Genomic DNA, 27607 nt, shown 5'->3' with positions numbered 1-27607 from the left:
ACACAGTTTTGTGTGTTGGTCCGTTCAACTTCCGGATGGCAATGTTATGAGCTTCTTAGCCAAGCGCATACTATCTATAGATAGAATGCGCTTGGCCAAGAAGTTCACAACATTGCCATCCGGAAGTATAACGGACCAACACATAAACTCTGTGTAACCATGAACTTTTATAGTCTGGTTAATACAGTTTAGTGAGAACAACTCACAAACGCGGATGGCAAAAACAATAACAAAGGCCTGAGTGACGTCATCTTCGAACTATCTATAGTCTAACACTGACCAAAAAATGACGTCAAAAGGCCAGTCTTTTGCCATAAAAGAAAACAAATCGTGAGTTGTATTCAATATTTCAACCAATGGAATAACTTGTTTCCTTGAGCTCTACTCACGACAAGTGTAACTCACTAGACGCTGCACAAACCTAAAAAATGGAGTCAAACTATAAGTCCTAGAAGGTTCTAATGTCAGACTATAAATTCACGATGGCACAGGGACTTGTATTTTGACGTTAGTCCATTGTCAAGTGAATAGTAGCGCTCAAGGAAACAAGATGACCCCAAAGGTGGAAATATTATAATTGATTGAGCTTTTATATAGCGCAATATCCACTAAACGTGCTCAAAGCGCTTTACAATAGGTCCCTGGTCAACAGCAACATTTAACAGTTAGAACGGGACATGATGCCTGTTAACCTGTTAGGCGATATTACAATATTATTATTTTATAATTTTTTTAATCTTTTTTTTTGGGGGGGGGGGGGGGGGGCAGAGACACCGATGTTCACGGTAAGGTACTAATTTTACACCTGAGTACGGTGATAGAATGTGAGTAAAGAGCCTTCTCCAAGGACTTATCTATGCGCCTAGCGAGGCTCGAACCCAGCATCGTCCGATCCGAAAGCGAATGTCATACAACTAGTCCACATAGCCGCACAAAAAAAAGTGAGAATTTGCGCCTGAATGCAGACAGTTTAAACTAAATAATGAAGAATTCTTCGCTATCAGATCTCTATCCTTCTTAATTGTGCGACTTCGTGGTCTAGCGGTATGTGACACTAGCCTTCGGACCGGTAGCTCTTGAGTTCCAGTCCCACTCTGAGCAGTGCAAAGTTGAGTACTTGCTTTGAAAAGGCTCTATCTATAGATAGTATGCAGATGACGTCACTCAGGCCTTTGTTATTGTTTTTGCCATCCGCGTTTGTGAGTTGTTCTCACTAAACTGTATTAACCAGACTATAAAAGTTCATGGTTACACAGAGTTTGTGTGTTGGTCCGTTATACTTCCGGATGGCAATGTTGTGAACTCCTTGGCCAACCGCATTCTATCTATAGATAGTATGCAGATGACGTCACTCAGGCCTTTGTTATTGTTTTTTTTTGCCATCCGCGTTTGTGAGTTGTTCTCACTAAACTGTATTAACCAGACTATAAAAGTTCATGCTTACACAGAGTTTGTGTGTTTGTCCGTTATACTTCCGGATGGCAATGTTGTGAACTCCTTGGCCAAGCGCATTCTATCTATAGATAGTATGCGCTTGGCTAAGAAGCTCATAACATTGCCACCCGGAAGTATGACGTACCAACACACAAAACTGTGTGTATCCATGAACATTCATAGTCGGGTTAATACAGTTCAGTGAGCATTACTCATAAACGCGGATGACAAAAAAACAATAACAAAGACCTGAGTGACGTCATCTTCGAACTATCTATACTCACACTCTCTCATCACCGTACTCACTCAGCCGTAGAATGAGTATCTGGCTGTTTACAGCTTTGTGTCTGGGGTGTGGCGGCTGGAGGCTACTCTGACAGTCGTCATGTCTCGATGGTGTTGATGGCTTGGGACCACTTGTAAAGTACTTTGAGCTAATAATAGGAGTATAGTGGATTTGCACTATCCCTTAGTTTAAAAAAAAAACAAAAAACAATTTAAACAAAAGTATTAAAACGTGTAAACACATTTTTTAACATTTTGGCTAGAAAAACTCGTCGGTCGATTTAAAAGACCCTTATCTTGGCAAAACGTTCAAACCTCGGACCTCGCGAGGTAGTCATTATTACAAAGAACTTCAATAAACAACAATGTGAAATTGAATGTAAGCTTCAATTTAATTACGAGCAGATAGAATGGACGTTTCGGGTTTCCCCTTTATCAACAAAACCCAAAACGTCCATTCTATCCGTTTTCGTAATTAAATTGAAGCTTACATTCAATTTCACATTATTATTGATTTCTTCGAGATTCGAACAGCAACATTTACAAAGAACTCAAATTAAATTAAAAAAGAAAAGAGAGAAAAATAAACGCACTAAGTTCTTAGTTCGAGAACGCAATTTTTCTAAGATTAAGATACAGTAATTTGCTTCCTTCCTTATGTGCGCGATGTAATAACCTAGCGTTCAGTAGGTATTTACATCTAGATCCATTTTCTCAAATAATTCGGAGTCGCTCTCGATTTTAACAATTCATCTTCACTTTAACTTTAAAAACCCAAACTCGAATTTTAAATGGATTTGTAGGCTTTTGCTATGTTATTGAATATAAAATCAAATCATTTGACACATTTTGAGGTAAGAAATAACTGGCATTTCAATGAAAGAAGTGGCATTCCTTCAGCATCTCTTCATTGAGAGAGAGAGAGAGAGAGAGAGAGAGAGAGAGAGAGTTTGACCCGAGTTAACGCCCCTCACTCCTTCGCGGAATTTGTTTGGTTCTTAGGCTAACTCGCGAATTTCCACCAATGGGAGTAGACATGATCGATTGCTTCGGACAAGAAAGATGCAAGGGTAAACAGAGGCCGATGGATTATTCAGTGAATGTGTGATGAGAGGCTGACCACAGAGTGAATTGCCGTGGTGTGTTTTATAGCTCCAGCTCAATTTAATTTGATTATTATCTGTGATTTTAATGATTGATTGAATTGGAATACCTACTAACGGTAAGTACACCTATGAGTTTTGTTGTAATCCATTTGATTTGCTGGTTAAATATATAAGTATAAGGCTAAGGTGCCCAAAAGTGAATGTGAATGGAAAAGGGGCCTCACTCTCACTCATCACGACTCACAACAATACAATGGAGAGATGGTTGTTGAATGGTTACCGTTGAGACTGAGATGTGTTTGTTTTTTGTTGTTGTTGTTGTTTTGTTTTTTTAATCAATGAAATATATAAAACATGATTTTGTTGAAAAGATTTTCTGTCTTTACAGAAATCAAATCAAGCAAAGAGTCCAAACGAGAATCCCTATTTTTCCCCCACTCATTGATTTGCCCACCCACACACTAACGGGGTCAACAGCTGTTCACAACGGTGCCCAGCGAATCGCGAATAAAGCAATGAACTTTCTCTCGAGTTCGAGACCTTTGTTGTGGCTAAGGTTTAAGGTGCTTTTGATATTGTTATTATTATTATCATCATCACATTCACATCATCTGAATAGATAAACCCCTCCTATAAATTCTATTTGGTATGATTAAATCCTTATAATTATACTTATATTATATTTAATTATAAATTATAGGAACCGTTAATTATAATTAAATTAGATTTAGATAACTTTGTCAGTCATAAAGTTCTCTCTTTTTTCTTTTTTTTTTTTACAATTCATTCAGCTTGCCTTGTGAAGGTGTTTTACACAATATAGATAATAAAATCATGTTAGAATAGACTAACCCAGGGTAACGATAAAAGTAGTCTGGCATCAAAATGAGCAAATGAAGAGGAAAACATAAAAACAAAAATAAATTGCCTTTGACTTGAAAGCTCTTCTCTTGGTGAAAGTGCTTAGTCTGCAGTCATAACAAGGAGAAATTGTGATTTTAAGGAAATGTTGAATCTCATCTTGATGAGAGATAATGGTCCTGTTATGTCAGCTCTACTAATGGCTGTTGGTGAAGCAATTGAGTTGCCTCACACATGAAAGGAATAGTAGTAAATATTCTGGGTGCAAGTCAAGTTTGTTTTCTGTTTCTTTTGTCGAAGTGGCAATTTGGACTCGAGTCTGAATAGTCTCCCATGGCTATTCGGACTCAAACTCCAATGTGCGTGCGTGTAGAGAGGAGAGGACGACACGATGTGGGCAGTAGGCAGAGGGTGGAAGTGATAAAGAAATAGGAAAAGAGTTCAGAAGAAATTCTGTTTTGCCCATATCACACTGACTCAGCTCATCCTTATTTGGACTGGAGAAGGATTGCTGCCTGTTTTACACTGTTACAATATGTCATTTTTAAATTATTATTTTTTTTTCCTGATTTTAATTGGACATTGTGTTATGTTGTTAGAAAAGCTTTTCATTTATACCACAGTTACTTTGACTTAGTATTTTTACTTATGAAGAGTTTTAATTTTTTTCTTTTAATTTCTATCTGGACTTCCAATTGATCTATGCTTTTGTCTTTCTCGTTAAATAAAGCAGGTTTAGACCAAAGATGTTTTAGACTACCTGTTGACTGAAATCGTATTTTTGATTTGCATCAATTTTATTTATTATCAATAATTAAAATATTTCGTAAAAAGAAACAACATACCTTATGAAACTTACAAATTTTCGTAATTTTACGAGCCAATTACGATACTACAAAATTGTATGGAAATTACGAATTTTATTTCTCAGTAATACTTGAATAACAATAATAATAATAATGATAATGATATGATGATGATGATGATGATGATAATAATAATATAAATAATAATAACTACAATAATAATGATGATGATAATGAAAGCATTTCTACCGCGAATAAGCATGATGATGTAATGTTGAAGTGATCATCAATGTCAAATTGTTGGTGTTCTTAAACGATTTCAGAAATTACTAATTTCCTTGTCAAATTACTAAAAATTGACAAAGGGATTACTAAATTTGAAGTTGGCAGGTCTGCAACAAAGGCTTTATTGTCACGGGAGACTATTCAGACTGAGTCAGAATAATCTGTTGGTTGCACATGCGCACTGGAATTTGAGTCCGAATAGCCACGGGAGACTATTCAGACTCAAGTCCGAATGGCCCCAGCCCTCTTTTGTTCTTCTCTGACTTCTTCTTTGTGCACTCGACAATGATTTGGCAGCGGGTTTCATTAGTTTCGGTAGACAATACTTTTCAATAGACAAATTATGTTCTAGTTCTATTCAAAGGGTAACACGCAATTGTTACTGTTTGTCTTTTTTGGGATCCATGAACATACAGTTACAGCTCTGAAGGAATTTTTTTTTTCAATGGGACTGATAATATATTAGGTTATGTTTGGGAAGACCAAAACTGTCTATATATAGATCCCATATCACTGAGTCAGCAGAGTAATGGGGCAGCGTGGCTCAGCTGTATGGTCTTTGCTTCGTACCCGGAGGGTACCGAGTTCGATCATCCGCCGCTGCGCGGTGTGGCCTTGAGCAAGTCACCTCGCCCTAACTCACTTTACGGCGTTGCACTGCGGCTGATGCCTGGGTTATTCCAGTCTTCCCTTGGAATAGACCCTAGAGAAAAATTTCCCCTATGGGATGAATAAAGGGAATTCTATGAATTCTAATTCTATTTGGTGTTACACCTTTGCTTTTTCACAAGCCCGGTTGACTGGACAAATTACTTTGTATACAGATTGCCTTAGTTGCCGTCAAGTCACTAACCATGCACAGCAGTAATTCGAATTGTTTCGTAAGACAAAACTCTGTACCACCCTAACACTGATAACTGATGCCTTTATATATAAATAATTATTTTCTCATGAGAAGTAATGGAGGTGCCTAAACCTTTTAACACTTGAATGAATTGAAATGAATGGTGACATGAGATTTTAAATAAAGTACTTTTCGTCTCTTCGGTTGTGTACTTATATTTCTTGGGTTTAAAACAATAAATGTTTTGATCATATATTTATTTATTTTTGTGTAAAGCCTAAAGACTACATAAAAATCTCTCATATTTGGAGGTGATAGTGATTAGGGGTGGACTGCATTCATTTTTTGTGTGTCTGTATAAGACTTTGGGTGAAATTTATTGATTTATTTAGCTCTCTCGACTTCACCCTCATTGAAAATCGAACAAATTCGATTTTTCATGCATATGAACTTGAGAGAGTTAACTTGAATATATATATATATATATATATTTGTCCCTTCCATAGTGGGCAGGGAGGTACGTGCTGTGTCTTCTATCCCCCCATACCCGTTTTCCAATTGTTTCCTGTCATTGTCTTGGAATGAGATTACTTAGTTTTGTCCTGATCCTTGCCGGAGTTCCTTGGCTGGGAGGGAAACAGTCGAATGTATAGTTATAGTTTTGGGAGATGATATTTTTTTCCTTGTAAATCATCTCTCTGTTATGCATTGTATTATGTTTAATTTACATATTATATTATATGATTGGTAAACATTTGAGTGTATTCCTCTTAGTTGGGACCTGTGCTTGTCTGGATGAGACTTTTAGGTGATCTCAAACTAAGTACTTTGACGGTGTGCTCTTGGAATCTACATCTGTTCTCTATTTGAACCAATTCCCCTTTGTCTTACCTTTTCTTTTTTGCTTTAATTGTAACTCTAGAACTTTTTACTATCCCATTTTCTTCCCTTTTACTGGCACTGATATGACCTTAATGTGTTGCAAGCGCCGTAAAACCCTTAAAAACAAAACAATATATATTTGTCCACTATGAAATGGTACCTCTGTTTTTGACCTGCTATGAAAATGGTACCTCTGTTTTTGACCTGCTATGAAAATGGTACCTCTGTTTTCGACCTGCTATGAAAATGGTACCTCTGTTTTCGATCTGCTATGAAAATGGTACCTGTGTTTTTGATCTGCTATGAAAATGGTACCTCTGTTTTTGACCTGCTATGGAAATGGTGCCTCTGTTTTTGACCGGATGCTATCTTATAATACTTATAATAATATGCACTCCGTCATATCAATCTGGTATTCCTTTATTATGTTAGAATGTCATGTACTGGGTTTAGAAAATCCCCAAGTTTAAGTTCAAGGTCAAAACAAAACTCACAGTCCTCAGAAGCAATGATTATTTTAACTAGAATTTCATTAGTTCCAAGCTAATACGTCATATTTCTGGTCATATCAAATTTAATTTATTTTTTTTCGACATCTGATTAGTTAGCTCTGCCATAATAACAGATTGAAGCAGTGGGTGAAATTAAAGTTGATTAAGACAAACATACAAACTCACCAACCGACAAACAAACAATCAAACAAAAGATCTCAGCATCAAGCAATGACGAACTTATTTAGTATGGGGGTTAAACATGTGTACGTTATAATATTATCTCTCGACTCTCACTCTCACTGTGTTGTCTCAATGCGTTAACTGATGGCATAGCTTGTTAGAGGTCAAATGTCACTTTTACATCAGCTTTTTATTGATTGATTTATTTATTTATTTGTTCATTTTAAATTGTTATTTTGATATGATTTTGATTTTGATACAGAGAGATAATGTTATCACTATATGTAGCTTATCTAGTATTTTAGGATAGGCAAATGTTTTATAATCGGTCATAGATGGTCTGCATAGCCACTTCCTTTCACTAGTTTTTAGGTAAATATAGAAACAAACGAACAAGAGATCTCAAGAAATGACGTACTTATTTGGTTAGGTTTAACGATTTGTGTCTCCAATTACGCTGTTTCTCAAAGCAAGGTTAACTTATGGTATAAGAATAATTGTCATTTGTCACTTATTCGTGTCAGTGAGCTCGCCCGCTTTTTTCTATGATAGTAATCATCATGATAACGGTGATAGTATAGTGAGGGTGATTGTGGAATATGATAATTATCCACCACGTTGTTGATTGCGGTGTTGGTGATGATAATTAATAAATTATAAGCATTGCTTGTTGACATCATGACATTGTTGATGATGCGGTTTTTTGGGTGATAATGGTTGTTGTGGTCTTCACGAGGGTATGATGAAGACGAAGATGTGGATAATGAAAGTAAAGTGAGGGTTATGGTTATTGTGATGATGATGCTGATGATGATCATCATCATCATCATAGTCAATGGCACTTGTGAAGGGCTTTATTGTTCTTTAGGACAATGCCGTCGTACACATGTAAGTGCTTTACAGTGGTTAATAGCACAGATGTAACACAACACACAGCGTGTGTTCCGATACGTATCATTGTAAATTATTATTCAAGGAGACACCATAAAATACTAAAGACTAGAGTCATAAACAACTCAATGTGTAGTACACAAATACAGACACACACACACTCGGAGGGAGAGAGAGAGAGAGAGAGAGAGAGAGAGAGAGAGAGAGAGAGAGAGAGAGAGAGAGAGAGAGAGCATCACAGCAACACACACACACACACACACACACACACATTATACCACTAACTGCGTTGGACATATAATAATTTTTTATGTTTCTCTGTAGAGGGAAACCTGTTGGTCTTAGTAGATAAGATTAAATTTGACAGATATGTATAATTTGAACAAGGCTGATGTCGAGTGTATTGTATATTAATTCAACTCTATGTATAAAAGGATTAACTGGCCTTCTGCGGCTATGTGGCCAGGTGGTATGACACTCGCTTTCGAATCGGAAGGTGTAGTCCTGGGTTCGAGCCTCTCTCGGCGTATAGCTGAGTCCTTGGAAAATGCTTTTTACTCGCATTCTCATCATACTCAGGTATAACATGATTACAGTGTTGTCTTTGTCGGAAAAAAAATAGAATTGTAATATCGCCCAACAGGCGTCATGTTCCGTTCTACTTGTTACGTGTTTCTGTTGGTCAGGGACCCTTTGTAAAGCGATTTGAGTACGTTTAGTGGACATTGCGTTATATAAAAGCTCAAGATACAGCATATGTAGAGCGATATAATATACTAATTAAAGTCAAGTAAAATACAAACCAGGCTGTCGGATGTATGGCGTCCAGGCTGTCGGATGTATGGCGTATTTAACTCTGTATAGATAGTATGCGCTTGGCTAAGCATAAGAAGCTCATAACATTGCCATCCGGAAGTATAACGGACTAACACACAAAACTGTGTGTATTCATGAACGTTTATAGTCAGGTTAATACAATTCCGTGAGCATTACTCATAAACGCGGATGGCAAAAAACAATAACGAAGACCTGAGTGACGTCATCTTCGAACTATCTATATAAAGGATTAAATGGCCTATCGTTGGAGATGCAGTATCTATAGAGCAATAGATAGTATGCAGATGACGTCACTCAGGCCTTTGTTATTGTTTTTGCCATCCGCGTTTGTGAGTTGTTCTCACTAAACTGTATTAACCAGACTATAAAAGTTCATGGTTACACAGAGTTTACGTGTTGGTCCGTTATACTTCCGGATGGCAATGTTGTGAACTCCTTGGCCAAGCGCATTCTATCTATATATACCAAATGAAGATACAGTTATCAGCAGAGCAATCCGAAACGAAGTCAAGTAAACTAAAAGCAGGCTGCCGTCGTACTGAGATGTGTAATACTCTTTCAAAAATAACTCATCTCAAGTTGGTTGGTTTGTTTGTTGTTTTTTCTTCTATTTTAAAAATTATATTTTTGGACAGTTTGATTCGGCATTTTAATGGGAGCGATCTATATTCGTGATTGGATATTTCTTTACAAATGTAAACACGCTGCTTTGTTTACAAAAGTTATAAACATATCCATGTGTCAAGCTGAACCAAACGACCAATCGTGATGTTAGATATTATATTTAAAAAGCTGTGAACACTTTTCAAAAAGTAGGTCACTTTGAGCACATTTTGCAATGTGACCAATGACCTTGAGGAGCACATGGAAAGTTAATATTATAGATCATGCCCATTCATCAATATTTGATATTATAGGCAAATTGAAAAGAAACATCTGGCTACATGTTTTGTTCAAGGTTATTTGCCAGTGTGTCACAGTCATGTGTTCGTGTATGGAATTAAACGGGACCTAGTCCCATAACGTTATATACTATTATATTATATTATATTATGTTATATTATATTATATTATATTATATTATATTATACTATATTATATTATATTATATGTATCCGGTATTGATAGGATTCACACACCCGAAGCTCACCTCACTTTTAAAAAAAAGACGTCTCGGGTTTAATGTGCGGCTATGTGGTCTTGTAGGGTGACACTCGCCTTACAGCGATACAGAGAATGTGAGTAAAGAGCCTTTTCCAAGGACTCAACTATGAGTCGAACGAGGCTCGAACCCAGGTCCTTCCGATCTGAAAACGAGTATCATACCCAGAACATAGCTGCACATAAAATAAAAGTAAGCGAATTTATTTTTTTTTTAAGTGGATGATTAGCAGGAGGAAGTTCTTACTATGAATTCAAAGACGTCCCGTGTTTAATAATTTAGACAAATGTATCAGTGCATGATATAACCAGTCGGAAGGTGAACATTTTGGATTTGTATTTTAAATTTTTTTTTTTTTTAAATTTTTTTATTGCATTTTCTGAAAGAATATGCCCCACAGAGCATTGTAATCTTTATTTGAAGTAAATCGGGTGATTGTTGTGAAGCTAGAAAGTAATTCGAATGATTGCCATGCAAAATATAGGCTTTATTCAACATTTAAATCGACATGATCTGGAAAGAAATTAAAACACAAAGAGTTAGACAATACAGTACAGACACAGATCAATTACAAACATTAAGTGACAAATAGAACTATCTCTAAACAGTAAACAATATCATGACAGTGATTTTTCATGAAATTATGGTCAGATGTTTGGGAATGTATCCAGCAACTTTTATCAAATTTCATACTTTTTAAACTTTACTCGTTGTAAAATATATATATATATATATATATATATATATATATATATATATATATATATATATATATATATATATATATATATATATATATATATATATATATATATATATATATATATATAAGTGAAATTAAGCTTTGATATTTCCCGAAGACGTACAAAAAGGGTTGATTTAATCATGTATGATAAGAACTCATTTTTGATCAAAATTAACCTTCTAACAAGGAGGACTTCAGTATAGTTGTCCTTGCCTTCTAACTAAACTTGGCAATATCCCAGTTCAAACCTTTTCACCGTCCGACTGATTATGTCATTCATTGTAAAAAATTTGGTGGTCTTTTTAATTTTAATTCATCGACGCTTGATATCTTTAAAAATAAAAAAAAAGAAAGAAAAATTGAATTGAAATCTGGCCAATTAAAAAAAAAAAATTAAGGGTGTTTTGTCACGGTAAAGCCGTCATGCGTGAGTGCTTTTGAATTATAAACAGAAATGAAGATCCATTAGGTCGTATAGATGGATTGGATAGATAGATAGATATGTATCTAACAACGTGTACTCCATTGGCGGAAGACGTCCCGTGTTTAATCATTTAGACAAACTTGAGGGTCTTTTCAATTTTAATTCATCGACGCTTGATGTCTTTAAAAAAAAAAAAAAGAAAGAAAAATTGAATTAAAATCTGGCCAATTAAAAAAAAAAAAGAAAGAAAAATTGAATTAAAGTTTGGCCAATTAAAAACAAAAAAAAAGCGTGCATGGTTTTGAATTTTAGCCAGAAATGACGATCCATTAGGTTTTATAGAGAGATATATGTGTATCTAACAACGTGTACTCTCCACTTGCCGGTCTGATAACTTAAATAATTGTTATGGGGCTCATTGTTGTAATGGAAAATAATACTCATACTCTCAACCTGGTGCAACGTAGACTACACAGCAATGCTAACTAAATAAAGCAAGCCGATAATTAATTAATTGCGTTCGGTTATCAGACCTGCAAAAGATACGCACGTCGGTGTCATCATCATCATCATCATCATCATCATCATTGCCTTTTTCACCCTGGGTCAGGGTATAGATAGTTCGAAGATGACGTCACTCAGGCCTTTGTTATTGTTTTTGCCATCCGCGTTTGTGAGTTGTTCTCACTAAACTGTATTACTTACTTACCCGGTTTCCATCTCTTTCCAGAGGTCGGATGTCATGGCCTTCCATCCTTCACGGTCCATTGCAGCCTCGTTACAGTCTGCCATGCGCCGTCCTGTAGCTTCCTTGATGCCATCTGTCCAGGATTTCCTTTGTCTTCCTCTGCCTCTCTTTCCTTCAATTCTTCCCTCCATTATCCTTTTTTCGAGACTATCATGTCTTCGCATATGTCCAAAATATGACAGCTTTTTGTGCTTCACAGTCAAAAGAAGTTCTTTTTGTTTTTGGCCCATTAGGTCGAGGACTTCGATGTTTGTTTTTCTTGCTGTCCAAGGTATTTTCAGTATTCTCCTGTACGTCCACGTCTCAAAAGCTTCAATACGTTGTTCTGTCTGTGCGGTTAGTGTCCACGTTTCACAACCACAAAAGAAAATGGACCACACATAGCATTTGGTGCATCTCATTCGTGTTCTGATGGAGATATTTGTGTTGTTGAGGATTGGCTTTAGTTTCATGAACGCATTTTTGGCCAGCATTATTCGTCTCCTGATCTCTTTGTCAGACTTTCCATCTCTGAATCCTATCTATTATTGTTATTATAGATAGTTCGAAGATGACGTCACTCAGGTCTTTGTTATTGTTTTTGCCATCCGCGTTTATGAGTAATACTCACTGAGCTGTATTAACCCGACTATGAACGTTCATGGAAACACACAGTTTTGTGTGTTGGTCCGTTATACTTCCGGATGGCAATTTTATGAGCTTCTTAGCCAAGCGCATACTATCTATACTCAGCTACTAAACCAATTACCACTGGTGGGTGGTAATTAACCAGTAGATTTTTGACCAATCAAAACATGGAATTTTTGACACGCCTTCACACTTGCTCGGACAAACATAGTTGGTTGTTTGTAAACAAGAACGTGAATGAAATCGTCTCTCTCTGATCATTGTCATTGTTATTGTATCGCCAAATGGGTGACTAGTTATCACTCGATTTTCTCGATCAAATTATGAACTTTTAAATTTACACATCGTTTTCTGTGTTGGTTCTATAGATAGTATGCGCTTGGCTAAAAAGCTCATAACATTGCCATCCGGAAGTATAACGGACCAACACACAAAACGGTGTGTATCCATGAACGTTTATAGTCAGGTTAATACAGTTCAGTGAGTATTACTCGTAAACGCGGATGGCAAAAAAAAACAATAACAAACACATGAATGACGTCATCTTCGAACTCTCTATATATACTGACAAACTAACAAGGAACCAGATCGTGTCGACCAGACCCCCCCCCCCCCCCCCCCCCCCCCACCTTTTTTTCTTTGCAAAAAGATACACACGTCGCTATCTAATGAATTGGTAATATTCCATGAGATTCGCCAATAGCACGCTTTCACTTTATTCAAATGGTGACCCACTGTGAAGAAAATATGTAAAACCAGGGCCACGGTACGTTGCCAGAGTAGTAAGTAGTCTAGTAGAAGAGGGAAAGGTCGCGACTAAGGTTAAAGAAAGAATTTTTTTTTTTAAAAAGGGAATGAATGAAAAGTCGTCCTTTAGAATTTTGAAGTGGCGGATTGATTAGTTTGGGTTTTTTTTTTTTTTTTTGTTTTTTTTTTCAATCCAGTTTCTGTAGCGTGAAACCAAGTCCAACGGCAACATTTGCTCGATAGTCTCTTGTGTAGCTATGTGGTCTTGACGACTTGTGGTGTGACGCTCGCTTTTGGATCGGAAGGTCCTGTGTTCGAGCCTCCGCGCTCGGCGCATAGTTGAGTCCTTGGAGAAGACTCTTTTACTCACATTCTCTCAACGTACTCAGGTGTAAAATGAGTACCTGGCCGTTAACAGCGTTGGCTCTGTCGGGAGAAAAAAAAAATTGTAATATCGCCTTTACAGGCGTCATGTCCCGTCCTACATGTTAAATGTTGCTGTTGACCAGAGACCCCTTGTAAAGCGCTTTGAGCACGTTTAGTGGATATTGCGCTATATAAAAGCTCAATTAAAATTATTAGTAGCCTGGTTGGTTGAACGCTCATTTATCGGCTCATTTTAGTACTCTCCATCCTATCTATTCTTATAGATAGTATGGGCTTGGCTAAAAAGCTCAAAACATTGACGTCCGGAAGTATGACGTACTAACACACAAAACTTTGTGTAACCATGAACGTTTAAAGTCTGGATAATGCAGTTCAGTGAGACAAAAACGTGGATGGCATAAAACGATAACAAAGACCTGAGTGACGTCATCTTCGTTCTATCTATGGCAATATTGAGAGCTACTTAGCCAAGCGCACAGCATCTATAGTTTTGAATAGTCGCACAGCTTCTGTGTCTGACAAGGTCACTAAATACAGACCTGCCAACTTAAATTTGAAAAAAAAATGTAGTTTTCAGATACTATAACCACTTTGAAAAATCGCCGTTTTGTGTTTAAATACATTGAATTCACACTTTAAACTCCTTTATATATTATATCTACTTAGCTCTGGTAACAAAAATTTGTTTTCAAGATGTTTATTGAATGAAAAAATCTTTATCTAATTGTCAATTTAGGACCCCAAATATTCGTAGTTTTACGAAATATTCGTAGTAGTAGGCATGTCCGCTAAATAAAACCTAACGATCTTTCCAATTCATCAAACCCAGAAGTCTCGCTTCTCAATTAAATATTGATAATAGCATTGCACTATGACTATAACTATAATTAACTCACTTGCTACTTTTTTTTTAATTGGAAAAAATGTATTAAAAATAAGTATGTACAATGATAGTTTTATTCAACTACCATTAACATGCAAATACTAAAGACATTTTCTTTGATACTACGCCTATAATTTGTCTCAGAAAAAATGTAATAAATATGTATCGGGTAAGGGTAACGCCGGGCAAACTACGGATATAGTCGGTGTTAGGGTTGAATGAGTTAAAAGTGCGTACTCTTATCGTATTCTATTTTATTTAAAGGTCACTTGTCTGTTATTTTCTTTTCTTTACTTTTCTTTTTTTTTTTCTGCTTTTATTTTCTTTTTCTTTTTTTTTTTTTCTCTCTTTTCTTCTTCTTCTTTTTTTCTTCTTCTTCTTCTTCTTCTTCTTCTTCTTCTTCTTCTTCTTCTTCTTCTTCTTCTTCTTCTTCTTCTTCTTCTTCTTCTTCTTCTTCTTCTTCTTCTTCTTCTTCTTCTTCTTCTTCTTCTTTTTCCTCCTCCTCCTCCTCCTCCTCCTCCTCCTCCTCCTCCTCCTCCTCCTCCTCCTCCTCCTCCTCCTCCTCCTCCTCCTCTCTCCTTCTTCTTCTTCTTCTTCTTCTTCTTCTTCTTCTTCTTCTTCTTCTTCTTCTTCTTCTTCTTCTTCTTCTTCTTCTTCTTCTTCTTCTTCTTCTTCTTCTTCTTTTTTTTTTTTTTTTGAATGCAAGCGGTTTGTATTGAGGCTTGAGGCGTGAATCGCCCCGTGACGAACAGTCTATTTGGAATGATATAACTATAATTACCAGTGCGTAATCTTATAGATATAGTATTCTACTTTATTTTAAAGATCACTTTTCTTTTCTTTGCTTTTCTTTTCTTTTTCTTTTTTTCTGCTTTTATTTTCTTTCTTTTTTTTTTTTTTTTTTTTTTTCTTTCTTAATACAAGTGGTTTTTATTGAGGCGTGAGGCGTGAAACGCCCCGTGACGAACGCTCTCCATTTGAAACATTGCATTATGATCCGTTTTGAATCGTGAGGCGCCTCTTCGAGTTCGAGTGGGAATGAAAGGGACGTTGCAAAATACTTGTCATGTCGTACTTTGTAGGTCTGTGTTTGTGTATGTGTGTGTGTGTGTGTGTGTGTGTGTGTGTGCATTATATGTTTCTATATTTGTATGTATGTATATATGTATTGTTACATTATCATGTATATTTCCTGAAAAAAAAACAATTTTGATATGTATGTATCTATTTATGTATGTATGTATGTATGTATGTATGTATGTATGTATGTATGTATGTATGTATGTATGTATGTATGTATTATTTTATTATTGTTACTACTACTACTACTACAACTACTACTACTACTACTACTACTACTACTACTACTACTACTACTACTACTACTACTACTACTACTACTACTACTACTACTTTTTATTATGTCTAGATTTTTAAAGTTTATTTAATTTTTAAATTTACTCGTCTTTTCTTCAACATAAAGAAGTGTCACAATTAAAAACACATTTTTTCCCCAGCAAATAATACTTAACGGTTTTGTATGACTGTAATGATGGAGACTGGGAAACAGAATCCAAAATAAAACAAAACATAATTTTCCAGTGTACGGCTGAAAAGTATTTTCTTTTATTTGTATGTTTTCGCGATACTTTCAATGAACACATTCACAAGCGCGCGCGCGCACACACACACACACACACACACACACACACACACACAGAGAGAGAGAGAGAGAGAGAGAGAGAGAGAGAGAGAGAGGAGAGAGAGAGAGAGAGAGAGAGAGAGAGAGAGAGAGAGAGAGAGAGAGAGAGAGAGAGAGAGAGAGAGAGAGACTACATCTGCCAATAGATTAACCGATATAATCATCTCTCATGCCTTTTAAAAAAATACCACGTTTGTTGTACCACGGCGTGTAGCAATGCGTAATGTTTAATGTGTAGTGTGTAGGCTGGATATAGATACGAATACAGGGTTGCCAGTTTGGCATTTTAAATGCCAGATTCCAAAAATCTGGCATTTTTGAAAACCGTTTGGCATTAGAAAAATCATTTGGCATTTGGCATTTTCATTTGGCATTTTCTTTTCTTGTATATTATACTTCAAATGACACCTTTTCTTAATAAAAAAAATTACCCCAACAGGAAATTTAGTATAATTCAAAAAAAAAAAGAAAAAAAAAAGAAAAGAAAACACGCAAGCCACCAGGATATGATAGTAAATTGTCTATCAAAAGTGAGTAGTTTTCTTAGTGGGGGTGGGAGTCAACAGACTTTGGCATTTTTTTGAGTGTTTTGGCATTTTTTGAGTCTTCCCCTGGCATTTTGTTGAAAAATAATCTGGCAACCCTGTACGAATGGCTTATTGAACCTTATTATGCACGGCAGCACATGGATATAGCACACGGTTCCAAAGCTCCAGCCAACTAGAATATTGTATGTAGATTCCATATTGATGTATATATTATATAATATTAGTATTTGTCTTTTAAAAATAAAAAATAATATGAAATCCTGTTGTAAAAAACTATTGTAAAGTACTATTATCATTCCGTACTTTTCATCTCACCCCTCTCTTCCTCCTCATCCCCCTCCTTCCCCCAACTTCTCTCTTTTCATCTTCCTCCTCCTCCTCCTCCTCCATCTTCTTCTTATTCTTATTCTTCTCCTCCTCTTCCTCCTCCTCTTCCTCTTCCTCCTCCTCCTCCTTCCTCCCCTCCCCTCCTCCGTACATTATGAATGCATTATTTACCATATTCCGACCCTTGATTGGTGGACAAATAATAATTACAAAGACCTTTTAACAAGAGAACGTTTTCTCAGTGTTGTGGCTTGTTAAACGGTGCAAAAACCTAAAAAAAAAAACGTCAAACTATACCTGTCTTAGTGGGTTCTCGTGTCAGGCTATAGATAGTTCGAAGTTGACGTCACTCAGGTCTTTGCTATTGTTTTTTGTTTTGTTTTGTTTTTTTTTGCCATCCGCGTTTATGAGTAATTCTTACTAAACTGTATTAACCTGACTAGGTTGCACACAGTTTTGTGTGTTTGGAACGTTATAATTCCGGATGGCAATGTTGTGATCTTCTTAGCCAAGCGCATACTATCTATACGTTGGAAAGAACTTTTTTAAAAATGACGTCAAATACTATCTATAGATAGTGTGCGCTTTGCAAAGAAGCTCACAACATTGCCACCCGGAAGCATAACGGACCAACACACAAAACTGTGTATCCATGAACGTTTATAGTCGGGTTAATACAGTTCAGTGAGCATTACTCATAAACGCGGATTGCAAAAAACAATAACAAAGACCTGAGTGACGTCATCTTCGAACTATCATGGCTACGGGTTGACACACTTCATTCAGTGCGGAAATCAAGTCGTTATGAATGGAAATCTTTCGTCTCCTTCTCTATCATGAGTTGAAGTGTCTTGGCACCTGTGTGAGTTTTCACTATTTAATGAAAAATATAAAAAAGGAGAAAATGTAGTAAAAGGTTGTTACATAGAGCTGAGTGGCGTCAATTTTGTTCTATCTATAACTATAGGCAGAACGCAGTTGACGTCACTCATTTCTTTGTTATCGTTTTTTGTTTGTTTTTAATGTATTTATTTATTTGCCATCCGCGTTTATGAGTATCGAATTCTCACTAAACTGTATTAATTGGTTACACGTATTTCTGTGTGTTGGCCCGTTATACCCCCGGATGGCAATGTTGTGAGCTTCTAACCCAAGCGCATACTATCTATAAGCCCTTTAGTTTTACACATGATAATATCTTTGTGTGTTGGTACGTCATATCAGGCTGGGAGATGTTGTGAGTATGGGAGCGATCTATAGATAGAATGCGCTTGGCCAAGGAGTTCACAACATTGCCATCCGGAAGTATAACGGACCAACACACAAACTATGTGTAACCATGAACTTTTATAGTCTGGTTAATACAGTTTAGTAAGAACAACTCACAAACGCGGATGGCAAAAACAATAACAAAGGCCTGAGTGACGTCATCTGCATACTATCTATAGATTGAATGCGCTTGGCCAAGGAGTTCACAACATTGCCATCCGAAGTATAACGGACCAACACACAAACTCTGTGTAACCATGAACTTTTATAGTCTTGTTAACACAGTTTAGTGAGAACAACTCACAAACGCGGATGGCAAAAACAATAACAAAGGCCTGAGTGACGTCATCTGCATACTATCTATAGATAGAATGCGCTTGGCCAAGGAGTTCACAACATTGCCATCCGGAAGTATAACGGACCAACACACAAACTATGTGTAACCATGAACTTTTATAGTCTGGTTAATACAGTTTAGCGAGAACAACTCACAAACGCGGATGGCAAAAACAATAACAAAGGCCTGAGTGACGTCATCTGCATACTATCTATATGCATGTTTTCGTCCAACCGGGTCATGAATCACGTGGTTTGTTGCTGTCCAGCGATTGGACATTTCTGAACAAATGTAAACACGCTGCTTTGTATATGAAAGTTGTAAACATACCCATGTATGAAGCAGAACACAATGACCAATCGCAATGCTATATAAGTTCAAAATCTGTGAACACTTTTCACTATGTAGGTCACTTTGAGCACATGTTGCAATGTGACCAATGACCTCGAGCACATGGAAAGTTAATATAGATCAAGGCCATTGACCATGGTCTGAGGTGATGCTTTACTATGATGAAATCAACTCCGTTTGACACACTGCAGTTCGACCGTGCAGCGCGGTAATTTAATGTCGTCGTTATGAATGGGTATCTTGTGTCTTCTCTTCTAATTTCCTTTTCTACCTTGAGTTGAAGTGTCTTGGCACTTGTGTGTGCGTTAACGAGAGTGGTTCACTCGGCTAAGTGGTCTTGGTGGAGTCTCGTTAACTTATTTTAATCCAAGTTAAAGTGTTTTCACTATTTAAAGAAAAAATATAAAAGAAAGAAAATTTAGTTAAAGCTGTTACAAGAGGGGTAAAGGCTAACCCACACCGGAGACTGACTCCGACGACCTGGCACTGCCGTCATCTGTCGTCTTCCGGGCAAGGACGTCGGGCACGGACAAAATACTAAGAATAAGAATAAAGAGAAGAGCCGCTAGGCATATCCAATACCAAGCACCCGACGTCCTCTGTCGTGTTTTTTTTTTTTTGTTTTTTTTTTTTATTTTTTTTTTTTAGGTGCTTGGTATGGGTAGATCTAGCGGCTCTTCTCTTTATTCTTAGCATGCTCGGCTTTGTGCGTGGTCTAGTCAGTCATGTGGTATTGGCTGGGCTCGGATTCTGACCTGTAGTTTCCGGGTTTTGAGTCTCATCACTGTGGGTGGTGCATCATATATATAGATACTATGCGCTTGGCTAAAGAATCTCACAGCATTGCCGTCCGAAAGTATAACGGACGAACGCACAAAACTCTGTGTAACCATGATCGTTTAAAGTTGGGTTTATTCAGTTGAGAATTACTCATAAGTTATGCGGATGGCAAAAAACAATAGCAAAGTCCTGAATGACGTCATCTTTATACTATGTATAGTTGAATCACAGGGAGTCCTCTTTACTCATATTTTCCCACCTTACGCAATAGGGCACAAGAGTGTGATGTCGGAAACAAACAAACAAAACAAAAACATCGGCAACGAAAACTGGTTCTTTTCTCATTGGAAGTGTAAAACCACTCTTCCGAAGGTCTGGATAAATTTTTAAAAAAATACCTTGTGTAATGGGTGCGATCTATATTCAGGTTTTCGTCCAACCTAGTCATCAATTCACATGATATGTTGCTGTTGTCCAACGATTGGATATATTCCTTAACAAATGTAAACACGCTGCTTTGTTTATGAAAGTTGTAAACATACACATGTGTCAAGTGGAACAAAATGACCAATCGTGATGTTAGATATTTCAAAAGCTGTGAACACTTTTCACTATGTGGTTCACTTTGAGGACATTTTGCAATGTGACCAATGACTTCGGGCATATGGAAGGGTAATGGAGATCATCCCCATTGATCTTCTGGTTTCAGACTGATGGCATCTTATTTTCTAGTCTAAACAATATGATCATCATCCATACTACTCGCTGTTTTACGTCTGTAATCCCTAGAATCTGCCTATACATCCTGCTACTGAAATAGTTATGCCACCTTTTGATTCAATATAAAGGAACCCTTTTATTATTTGTCCTCCGAAGAACTGTTACTTGTGACATACACACTTCCAATGATTTTGGAGCCGGAGAAGTAGATGTGACGTTACGACTTTCCTGTCCTATTGTATAATATATAAGTATATTATAATAGTACTGACATAACGAGCTTTTAGAGTTGTCTTTGCCGTATATATAAAAACAACTACAACCATCATAATATGCTCTGACATGTCAAATTTTGCTGTTGGCTCGGGCCCTTTTTGAAAGCGCTTTGAACACACGAGTGGATAGTTCTCTATTTCTTAAAATACAAAAAATCGAAAGACTGAACAACAACAACAAAATCAAACCATCCGAAAAAAAAACACACATTGAAATAAATACATAAATACATATATAACTGAATAAAAAAAAAACACAACTTTTTTTAAAATATCACATTTCACATAACCACCACCTTCTTGCCGACAGTAATGATATCGGGTTACAGGAACATCGAGCCCGGAGCCCTGCATGTCAACAATGGGAGCGATCTATAGATAGTTCGAAGATGACGTCACTCAGGCCTTTGTTATTGTTTTTGCCATCCGCGTTTGTGAGTTGTTCTCACTAAACTGTATATAGATAGTATGCGCTTGGCAAAGAAGCTCATAACATTGCCATCCGGAAGTATGATGGACCAACACACAAAACTCTGTGTAACCACGAACTTTTATAGTCGGGGTAATACAGTTTAGTGAGTATAACTCACAAACGCGGATGGCAAAATACAATAACAAAGGCTGGAGTGACGTCATCTTCGAACTATCTATTAACCAGACTATAAAAGTTCACGGTTACACAGAGTTTGTGTGTTGGCCCGTTATACTTCCGGATGGCAATGTTGTGAACTCCTTGGCCAAGCGCATTCTATCTATATCAATGTTTTCGTCCAACCTAGTCATCGATCACATGATTTGTTGCTGTACAACCCGATTGGATATTTCTTTTTAAATGTAAACACGCTGCTTTGTTTAAGAAAGTTGTAAACATACACATGTGTCAAACTGAACAAAATGACCAATCGTGATGTTTGATATTTCGAAAGCTGTGAGCACTTTTCACTATGTGGGTCACTTTGAGCACATCTTGCAATGTGACCAATGACCTCGAGCAAGTGGAAATGTAATATAGATCATGCCCATTAAACGGGATTTTTTTTTTTTAAATTTTTTTTTTTTTTTGCCGTTCAAATGACCTTGGCTAGCTATCGGCTTGAAAAACAAAAACAGAACAAAAACCCTCTCAGATATCCAGATATGATGAGATTAAGGATAACCCGTTTTGATTTAAATAAATAATTTATCAGCGCCTTACACATGGGAGTGTGAGCTATCACTGACGTTATCTGGGTTGCGATTGTTATAGGAATAATAATAATATGATTAATTTCAAAATGCGATTGTCATTGGGCGTGTGTTAATCTTAGAATGCACTTGGTTTTTGTGTGTCGTCTCTCGTAATAGTAGATGTGTTATTTCTTTGTTGCTGTATGTATTTGCGTGTGTGTGTGTGTGTGTGTGTGTGTGTGTGTCGTGTTTAGTAGTAGGTGTGTTATATTTGTGTTGGTGTATGTATTATGTGTATCGTATCTAGTTGTAGATGTGTTATTTGTGTGTTGCTGATAGTATTTGTGTGTGTGTCGTATTTAGTTCAGTAGATGTTTTTTGCGTGTTGTTTTTTGTATTTCTCTCTCTCTCTCTCTCTCTCTCTCTCTCTCTCTCTCTCTCTCTCTCTCTCTCTCTCTCTCTCTCTCTCTCTCTCTCTCTCGGCTTCAAAATAAAAACTTTAGTATAAAATTTAAAAAATAAATAAAAAGAAAGATAAACCAATGTGTCACTCAATTGACGACATTCAACACACTTAACTGATGGGTACGTCATCCAAACAAACGTTAATTTTATCCTTTCTTTATTTGCTGTTTGATCTTTGAAATTGTATCATGGTCGTCGTTGAAAGGATAGGATCCTATAGATATATAGTATGCGCTTGGCTAAGAAGCTCACAACATTGCCATCCGGAAGTATATCGGACCAACACACAAAACTAAGCGTAGCCTGGGGCATTATAGCCAGGTTAATACAGTTTGGTGAGAAGTACTCATAAACGCGGATGGCAAAAAACAATAACAAAGACCCGAGTGACGTCATTTTCGTTCTATCTATTGATTCTCATTAAGAAAACAAGAAAGAAAGAAAGAAAGAAAGAAAGATAAAAGAATAAGAATGGTTTCAGAGATTTTATTTAGACGTCTCGTTCTCCTTGTTCTTGGTAAGAGGCTTGGGTGGCTTACGTCACAAATCTATTTTTGGAAACGATATCATCCCGCGTTACTATTTACGGACACGGCCTCTTTTGCCGTGATCTGTAGCCTATAGATAGTATGCGCTTGGCTTAGAAGCTCATAACATTGCCATCCGGAAGTATAATGGACGAACACACAAAACGATGTGTAACATTGAACGTTTATAGATAGAATGAAGTTGACGTCACTCAGGTCTTTGTTATTGTTTTTTTTTGCCATCCGCGTTTATGAGTAATTCTCACTAAACTGTATTAACCAGACTATAAACGTTCAAGGTTACACATAGTTTTGTGTGTTGATTCGTTATACTTTCGGATGGCAATGTTGTGAGCTTCTTAGCCAAGCGCATACAGTGCAACACGCATTCGACAAATTCACGTGTTCGACGAACAAGGACAGAATTCCCAAACGATGTTTGTCCTTAACTGTGTTAGATAGTCATTTTTTTCCACGGCATCCACGAACGGTTTTACGGTTTCAACGAACCAAAGTGAGACAATTTTGAGTCTCTCCCTTCCCACTGCACGCATTGTTAATATTTCTTAAACCACCTTAGTCTTCCATCTTTCTTTCTTTCTTTCTTTCTTGTTTTTTATTATTATCATTTTTTCAAAGTGTCTGAAGCCTTTTTTGAATTATTCATATACGAGGATGAATATGTGTCAATTACATTTATGGTGTAGAAGTAGACGAAATTATGCGTACATTCTCATACATTCCGCAGAATGAAATTGATATGGTCTTAGTAGGACATTGTCTCTTTCGCAGGTCTGACAACCCAAATTTGTTATGGGCTCATTGTTGTAATGGAAATTACTCTCAAACCAACGCAGATTCATTACAAGAATGTAAAATGAAGCACCATAATTTTTGCGTTCGGTTATCAGACCTGCATATATACATAATATGTGCACATCGGATTTGTGGAAATGTACTTGGTTCTTCTCATTTGTATTTGTATAGATAGTTCGAAGATGACGTTACTCAGGCCTTTGTTATTGTTTTTGCCATCCGCGTTTGTGAGTTGTTCTCACTAAACTGTATTAACCAGACTATAAAAGTTCATGGTTACACAGAGTTTGTGTGTTGGTCCGTTATACTTCCGGATGGCAATGTTGTGAACTCCTTGGCCAAGCGCATTCTATCATTGTAGTACAAAGATGCATTGGGTGCCAGTCTAATCGAACGCTAAAGCGTTAATATGACCTTAGAGTGTTACTGTTCCGGTTCAATTAATTTAAGAGACTTTAAAAAGAAAAAAAATGGAAAATTGAAAAGATGTTATTTATTGCAATCGGCTCCGATTTCAGTAAAATCTTCAATTTCATCGAACGTCGAAGCGTTAATATGACCTTAGAGTGTTACTATTCCGGTTCAATTAATTTAATTAAGAGAATTTAGAAAAGAAAAAGAAAAAGGAAAGTATTGAAAACATTGAAAACCGTGTTGTACAGTATTGATTGCAATCGGCTCCGATTTCAGTGAAATCTCCAATCTCATCGAACGCCGAAGCGTTAATATGACCTAAGAGTGTTGCTGTTCCGGTTCAATTAATTCATGAGACTTTAGAAAAGAAAAAAAAATGGAAAATATGGAAAACGTGTTGTAGAGTATTGATTGCAGTCGGCTCCAATTTCAGTAATATCATAAACAAATTAAATACTGTGGCAAAATAATGGAGTCTCCTCCTACCTTCTCTCCTCCATCACGGTTATCTGTAATTTTGTTATCATCTCGCTAAGAAAATCAACACGAAATATTAAAAACACAACTCGGATCTGTTTCGAAAGTCGAACTAAATGACATGTTTCTGAAAGCATTTATTATATTGTTACTATTCGATTTAAAGGGGGAGAGAAATGTTTTAAAGTAATGGAAATCCATTTAGCAAATATCACGGTGTACAGAATGAATGAAGATGACGTCAGTCAGCCTTTTGCGAGTGCTTCAGACCGCCAGTTAGTCGATATGTTCTCATTTCTTCTTTCAATCAGACTGTAGATTGACGAGGTTGACGTCACTATGCACTTTTTAGACCGCCAGTTGGGTGATTAGTTCTCTTTACTACATTCTCTCAGTCAGATTATTGATTGGTGACTTCTTCTTTCAGCTTGTCCCTTAGTTTGCAGGGTTGCCTTAATGAATGCCACATCTCCATGCATCACGTTCAGCGCATCATCTTCCTCCAGGCCCGCCAGTTCTTTCATGTCATCCTTTACCTTCTCCCACCATCTAGTGTTTGGGCGTCCCTTTTTCTTCTTTGCCGCTATTTGTAAGTCCATTATGTACTTTCCTTCCCACGTAATCCCTCTCTCGTCTCTTTACACGTGACTAAATTATAATATTTACAAAGATTCGCAAACATGGGACTTTTGTCTCAGTTAAGGCCTGTTTTTGTTTATTTGTATTTATATTGTCTTGTGTATTTTTAAAACCTTCCTTTTTATTATTGGTGACACGATGGTGTAAGAAGATGATACGGGATAGATATTGCTAATATTATAAAGGTTTTTATTACGTAATACTGGGGAAATCCAATTCATAGATTACTTTGGTCACTTGCCAATTCGGTAACCGATATTTCGTTGTATAAAATTATTATATATTTTTTCCCCTATTTTTCTTTCTTTCTTTCTTTTTAACACTTAATCGAATGAATAGGAGATTGTTTAAGGCGTTTCAATATATAAGATATTAAATGATATTATGTATTAAATAAAGGACAACGATTCTTACAATGACCTTCGTGTCTCGTATCTTACCAGTGAATGTTCGTTCTCTGATCTTACAAAATATTACATATGTTTAAACATAGATTTGTGGAGTGAAAGCAGAAAACGGGACGGGGTGACGGGAGAGAAAAAAAAATAAAACTAAAATAAGAAATAAATTTATTTATTTATTTATTATATTTTTTTAATTTATTATTTTTTTTTGTTGGGTTTTTTATTATTGTTTTTGACGTTGGTCGATAAAAGAAATAGATTATGTATTTTAATATGACTCACTCGGTTGTCTTTGTTATTTTTTTTTTGCCATCCGCGTTTATGATTATATCTCATGAACTGTATTAAACCGACTATTTAAACGTTCATTGATTACAAAGTGTTTGTGTGTTTGGTCCTTTATACTTACCCGATGGCAATTGTTATGCAGTCTTCTTTGCAAAAGCGCCCCTACTACTATAGATTCAAATACTCGTCTTCCTGTTTTTTTTAAAAAAAAGTTGTTTTTTTTTTATTGTATTCTCTTTTTGTGAGTTCATTTCTATAATAGTTGTAATGATGGAACACATTGCTTGGGTTGCAGTGTTGTTGTTGTTTGTTTGTTTTTGTGTGTGTGTTTTTTTTTTTTTTGTTTTTGTTTGTTTTTTTTTTTTGTTTTGTTTTTTTTTCCCTGTTATGGTCTGTTTTGTTTTGACTTAGACTGTATCAATAACGAACAGTGCAGTTTGGCTAGAGAGTCTGATCAGGTGCAATCATAGAGATTAAGCCATTCCAGTCCAACAATTTTTATTATGTGTAGACAGACGTCTCTTAATACAAAAACTCGTTTCTCCTACCTATACTCTGTGCTCGTTACTCGACCATTTTATTTATTATGACCGCGATTATATTATTACTGTATTATGGTTGTAATCTTCTTTAAACACACACTGCTTTTGTAATCGATAGTGAGTGTGTGCGGCTATTGTGGTCTTGTGGTATGACACTCGCTTTGGGATCGGAAGGTCCAGGGTTCGAGCCTCGTGCTCGGTGCATAGTTGATTCCTCAGAGAAGGCTCTTTACTCACATTCTCTCTCCGTACTCAGGTGTAAAATGAGTACCTGGCAGTTAGCAGCGTCCTACATGTTAAATGTTGCTCTTGACCAAGGACCCCTTGTAAAGCGCTTTGAGCACATTTAGTGGATATTGCGCTATATTAAGCTCATTTTTTAAAATTATTTATTTCTTTTGGTTTGTGGTTTGGCGGGTCTCTCTCGCCTTTGAATCGGAGAGTCGTTGGATCCAATCTAATCCCAATGGCGAATTGATTTTTAATTATTTTTTTTCTTTTTTAAAAAAATTTTTCCTTTAGATTTAACAAAATTAATTTTCTCCAGATAAGGGAATTGAAGAGCTGTCATTAGAATGGATATATTTATTATGATGAGAAATCGTGGTATTTCCACACCTTCATTGTTGGTATTCGCTGATAAATAATATTATTAGGGATGTTGATGATGATGATGAGGATTTTTATACTACTACTACTACTACTACTACTACTACTACTACTACTACTACTACTACTACTACTACTACTACTACTACTACTACTACTACTACTACTACTACTACTACTTACTATCTACTACTACTACTACTACTACTACTACTACTACTACTACTAACTACTACTACTACTACTACTACTACTACTACTACTACTACACTACTACTACTACTACTACTACTACTACTACTACTACTACTACTACTACTAC

At 36.4% G+C, this 27607-nt stretch overlaps 1 protein-coding gene across 1 annotated transcript in view; it reads left to right on the top strand.

Annotated features, from left to right (window-relative positions):
* Positions 1–2751: 2751 nt before the first annotated feature.
* LOC144957404 (solute carrier organic anion transporter family member 3A1-like) overlaps positions 2752–27607 on the top strand; it is a 123920-nt gene continuing 99064 nt past the window's right edge. The window contains exon 1 of the mRNA XM_078888687.1: positions 2752–2941. The gene's annotated coding sequence lies outside the window, so the exon portion shown is untranslated. The remainder of the gene's footprint in view (positions 2942–27607) is intronic.

This window comes from Berghia stephanieae, chromosome 11 (assembly GCF_034508935.2).
Source record: "Berghia stephanieae isolate SIO BIC M18660-M18661 chromosome 11, UCSD_Bste_1.3, whole genome shotgun sequence".
Classification (NCBI taxonomy): Eukaryota; Metazoa; Mollusca; class Gastropoda; order Nudibranchia; family Aeolidiidae; genus Berghia; species Berghia stephanieae.
The sequence above is the reverse complement of the archived record's forward strand: the minus strand, read 5'-3'. Positions and strand labels throughout refer to the sequence as shown.